Here is a 6,000-nt window from a genome sequence, read left to right on the forward strand (position 1 = left end):
TTCTGGGGAAATCATCATTGCTGACCTCAAGCAATATTACAAAGCAATAGTGATAATAACTATAGAATTGGTACAGAGACAGGCTGGTAGATGAGTGGAATAGAATTGAAGACCCAGAAATGAACCCACACACCTATGGTCACCTGATCTTTGACAAAGGACCTAAAACCATCCAATGGGAAAAAGACAGCATTTTCAACAAATGGTGCTGGTTCAACTGGAGCTCAGCATGGAGAAGAATGCAGATCGATCCATGCTTATCACCCTGTAAATCCAAGTGGATCAAGGACTTCCACATCAAACCGGATACACTTAACCTAATAGAAGAAAAAGTGTGGTAGGGTCTCAATATCATGGAAACTGGGAAAGTTTCCTGAACAAAACACCAATGGCTTATGCTCTAAGATCAAGAATGGACAAGTGGGACCTCATAAAACCATAAGGCAAAGACACAGTCATTAGAACAAAATGGCAACAAACAGATTTGGAAAATATCTTTATCAATCCTACATCTGATAGAGTGCTAATATCTAAAATATATAAAGAACTCAATAAGTTAGACTCCAGAGAACTAAATAACCATACTAAAAATGGGGTACAGGGCTAAACAAAGAATTCTCGGCTGAGGAATATCGAAAGGAGAATTACCTAAAGAAATGTTCAACATTCTTAGTCATCAGGAAAACGCAAATCAAAACAACCCTGAGATTCTCCCTCACACCAGTCAGAATGGCTAAGATCAAAAACTCAGGTGACAGAAGATGCTGGCAAGGATGTGGAGAAAGAGGAACACTCCTCCATTGTTGGTGAGATTGCAAAATGGTATAATCACTCTGGAAATCAGTCTGGAGGTTCTTCAAAAAATTGGATGTTGCACTACCTGAGGACCCAGCTATTCCTTTCTTGGGCATATACCCAAAGGATGCTCCAACATGTAACAAAGACACATGCTCCACTATATTCATAGCAGCCTTATGTATAATAGCCAGAAGTTGGAAAGAACCCAGATGTCCTTCAATAGAAGAATGGATACAGAAAATGTGGTACACAATGGAGCTATCAAAAACAATGACTTCATGACATTCATAGGCAAATGGATTGAACTTGAAAATATCATCCTGAGTGAGGTAACCCAATCACAGAAAAACACACATGGCATGCACTCACTGATATGTGGATATTAGCCCAGAATCTTGGATTACCCATGGACCACATGAAGCTCAAGAAGAAGAATGACCAAAGTATGCTTCGATCCTTCTTAAATGGGAGAGTAAAAGTTTAGAGCAGAGACTGAAGGAATGGCCATTCACAGCCTGCCCCACATGGGGCTCATATAGATACAGCCACCAAAACTAGATAAGATTGATGAAGCTAAGAAGTCCATGCTGACAGGAACCAGATATAGATCTCTCCTGAGAGACACAGCCAGAGCATGTGAAATACAGAGGTGAATGCTAGCAGCAAACAATTGAAATGAGAACTGGACACTCATTGAAAGAATGAGAGAAAGGATTGGAAGAGGTGAAAGGACTTGTAATCACATAAAAACAACAATGCTAACCAACCAGAGCTCCCAGGGACTAAAATGCTACCCAAAGACTATACATGGACTGACCCTGGGCTCCAGCTGCATAGGTAGCAGAGGATGGAAGGAGAAGCAATTGGCCTGCCAAGCTTGGACCTCCAGTGTAGTGGGATGTCGGGGGTTAGTTGGCTGGAAGGGAGGGTGGATGGGGAGGGAACATCCTTTTAGAAGAAGGGGAGGGGCTTATGTCCTGGAAAACAAGAAAGGCAATAACATTTGAAATGTAATTTAAAAAATCCAATAAAGGAAAAAACAAAACCATAGTGATGAAATAATTTTTCCCAGAGGATATTTTTACTTTTTACGTCATTTCTCTCATAGGATATACAGAATTAATTCTTTTTTTATAATTGACTTATTTTATATGCATTGGTGTTTTGCCTTCCTCTATGTCTGTATAATGATGTTACAGACAGTTGTGAGCTGCCATGTGGGTACTGGGAATTGAACACTTGTCCTCTGGAAGAGCAATCAGTCATCTTCACTACAGATCCATCATCTTTCTAGATCCGCAAATTTATTTGTAATAGGCAAAGAATTTATATTCAAATACTTGAAAACCTGGAATATGATGTACATACTTGTAATAACAGCATAAGGCAGAATGAGGAGGAATTTTATAATTTCTAGGCAAGCCTAGTCTACATTGTAATTTACTGGCACACTAGGGTTAACGGTAAGATCTATCTCTGCTACAAAATAAAAAGATAATATCAATAAAAAAGTATTATTGCATTTCACATGTGATGTTTTGTTGAAAATAATCTTTCAAAGTTCTAGTAGAAATTGTTGACTAAACCAAGTAATTCACATCATGGAAATTTAGTGTGGGGCATTATGGTAAAGAGGTGGCAGCTGTGATTAAGGGATGATCTGCTGCTGTGATATCAGAATCATCTCTCACTCCTTCTAGTTCCTTTCACTGTAAAATGGAAATCTTTTAGTGAGATGAGGAAAGTGTCATTAGGGACTCATCACAAATCTCACTTTGTTAGCAGTGGTTCTGAAGGTTGTTCCTTCCAATAATAACTTGGATTTGGAACATGTATGAGAGTAAAGGAGTTGTGATTGAAATAGATACAATGACATAAGAAACTGCAATGGCTATAATGACCACAAAGCATTATGGAAATTTCTGCTGTTAAATATGTCCAAAATAATTACTTCCTCTGGTCCCCTCATACTATTGACAATCATATGTTTTTTCTCAAAAGACTCAAAAAATGGATATAAAAATAAAAATTCAGTTTTGTGATGACCATGGAATTGAAGATTATTGTTTATGTTTTCTTTTAATTTCTGGCATTTTTTATGTCTAATCTGTTTGTGTTTCTATGTGTGTACGATACATATAAAACAGACATGTGGCCTGTCTCATCTTTCTTTTTCTGACAATAATTGCTATATTGGAATATTAGTAATTTCCCTTTTTGATATGATATCTCTCAGGAGACAGCAGTAGGGGCAGATTTTCCTACAGGTCAGAATCCTGTCATGAACCTTTCCTCAGACACAAGGCAGAGTTCCCGACTGCCCACTTGAACTTTATCTTGTAACAATGAACAGTGAAGCTGCAGCACCTCTGCTTCTCAGATCTCAGTTTTCACACACAGCAGCAGAGGTCTGATCGTGTAAGTTTTCTTCTGCTAAGGAGGTATGCAATTCCTGGTTCTATATGAGTTCTATATGGTTCTAATTCCTCTGAGGAGCGAATTTCTGAGAAACAACCACAGAAAACCACTCCCCCTATAACATGAGATAAAGGCAGATAGTGCCAAAGTTAGAACTTAAACTGAAACCCAAGCTTCAAGCTATGCATTCTTTTCTGCCTACACAAATTAATGTGAAAAAGGAAAGATTTAACAGTGACTTACCCCTCACACATGGGTGATTCTATTTCCTCATCAGAGTCACTTGTTGGCATGGTCCTATAGTGAACAGGAAATAGCCCCCCAATAACAGCAGAGTGGTTTTCAGCTTCTACATATCCAGTCAAATTAAATTTGCACAGCAACCTGCATGTCTCATTCGGTTTTTCATATTTTTGAGCATATAATTCAAGCCAGAAAAATGCAGTTAATCCCAGAATCTTTCTGCTAGCCATCTTAATCTGGTGAGCTTGAGGATAATGAAAGTGTTGAAATGACACAGGTTCTAAGGAAGCACCGTAACGGAGTGTTGGAGTGTGCGTGTGCCTAACCTAGTGACCTGCTTGCTGCTCCTGAGGAAATCATTTCATGTTGTAGACACAGATGTCACAATCAGTTGCAATTTATGGATCTGGAATAGGAGCTGAGCAATCCTCTGGGAGGAGCTACCTGGCTATCCTGTATGCTTTGCAATGGTAGGGACGGACTCATGGGATTCAGCTTTAGTGTTATTTTTCATCAAGTCTCACTGCAGCCAACTCTGTGATCTTATGCTAGGCAGGCAATCCAGTGTGGAGCCACATTTCCAGTCATTTCTGCTCCCTTGCTTGCTATCTCCTCACTCAGAGGCAAATTTCTTGTTTCCAGGTCAATGTACCATGAGTCCAAGTCTCCCAGTCTTCTCTGCTCATTTTCCAACATTTCCCTTCTCCTTCTTAGAATAAAATTTATAGAACGTTATCAAGATGAAATTCAGTACAAGTTTTTGGATCATGAAAAATGTGTGGAACATTTGATCACATAGTTTTTCTCCTAACAATATTTTAAAGAGATGTATATATCTAAGAAAAAAATACCTTGAAGTATAAGTTTTACTCAGAATGTTGTCATTTATGCATTGTATCATATGGAGCTCAGAGAGTCTTGTGGAATATTTGTGGGCAGTAGTGGGGTCTCACAGAGACTAAATCCCAACCAAAGAGAGAGTGTGACTTGGACCTATGTTGCCTGCACACATGTAGCCCCAGTGCAGCTTGGTCTTCAAGTGAGTCAGCCAACATCTGAATTGGGGTCTGATCTTGAATCTGTTACCAGCCTCTGCACCCTGTTTCACTAACTGGACAACCTTGTCTGACTTCTGTGGTAAAGGATATGCCTAATCCTGCAGTGACTTGATGTGTGGTTGTGGGAATGGAGTGGGGCAAAGGGACCTGGGAGGAACCTGATAAGAAGATGACCTGAGGGGTTCTTCCCCTTCTCCTCTAAAAAGGGAGCAGGGAAAGGGAAGATCAGTGTGAGGGGGCACTGGGATGAGAAGCAGGGGCTGATGTTAGTATGTAAAGTGAATGTTTATATATTTTTAAAAAATCCTTGTTGTACAAATTTTACTTATAATATTAATATTAATAATAAACTGAAAGTACTACATAGAGAACTTAGAATCAGGTATAATCTAGTTACACACTAGGCTATGATTGTCCTGTATAATACTCCTGAGTGCATCACTGACCAAAGCAAAATCTAAGACAGTAAAAGTAAAAAAAAAAAAAAATAACAAAGCAACACTTAATATTACATTCACAATTTCTAACGTTTACCCATATTTTCTACTTCTTTACCTCTCCTGTATCCTTTTTAAAAAAGATTTATTTATGTGAGTACACTGTACCTGTTTTCAGAAAGAGCATAAGAGGGCATCAGATCTCATTACAGATGTTGTGAGCCACCCTGTGGTTGCTGGGAATTGAAGTCAGGATCTTTGGAAGAGCAGTCAGTGCTCGTAACTGCTGAGGCCTTTCTCCAGCCCTCTAGTATCTTTAATAGTCAGTGTAAGAAGTCAAAAGCGGTGCCTTTTGCTCTGACAGCCAATTATATTTTTGTTTCCGTATTCATTTCAGTTATAATCAATGCTTACACAGCACACTAGAGGGCTATATGTTTTACAAGTTTTAACTTTTTCATGTTTCTCTGTATTACCTCATTATGTGTGAGAATGTGGTCTCTATTTCTAAAATGAATAAAAATATACTAGTGAAAGAAATCCCTTCTCATTTTAAAAACAATTCTTTCACAAGGACTTTTCTTTTTCTTTTTCTTTTTTTTATTAACTTGAGTATTTCTTATATACATTTCGAGTGTTATTCCCTTTCCCGGTTTCCGGGCAAACATCCCCCTCCCCCCTCCCCTTCCTTATGGGTGTTCCCCTCCCAACCCTCCCCCCATTGCCGCCCTCCCCCCCACAGTCTAGTTCACTGGGGGTTCAGTCTTAGCAGGACCCAGGGCTTCCCCTTCCACTGGTGCTCTTACTAGGATATTCATTGCTACCTATGAGGTCAGAGTCCAGGGTCAGTCCATGTATAGTCTTTAGGTAGTGGCTTAGTCCCTGGAAGCTCTGGTTGCTTGGCATGGTTGTACATATGGGGTCTCGAGCCCCTTCAAGCTCTTCCAGTTCTTTATCTGATTCCTTCAACGGGGGTCCTATTCTCAGTTCAGTGGTTTGCTGCTGGCATTCGCCTCTGTATTTGCTGTATTCTGGCTGTGTCACTC

General features: G+C 39.5%; 1 pseudogene; it reads right to left on the reverse strand.

The window, feature by feature from the left end:
* The window catches only part of LOC120101015 (vomeronasal type-2 receptor 1-like), a 65,977-nt pseudogene extending 62,288 nt beyond the window's left edge, over window positions 1–3,689 (reverse strand).
* Between the last annotated feature and the right edge of the window lie 2,311 nt (window positions 3,690–6,000).

This window comes from Rattus norvegicus, chromosome 2 (genome assembly GCF_036323735.1).
Source record: "Rattus norvegicus strain BN/NHsdMcwi chromosome 2, GRCr8, whole genome shotgun sequence".
Classification (NCBI taxonomy): Eukaryota; Metazoa; Chordata; class Mammalia; order Rodentia; family Muridae; genus Rattus; species Rattus norvegicus.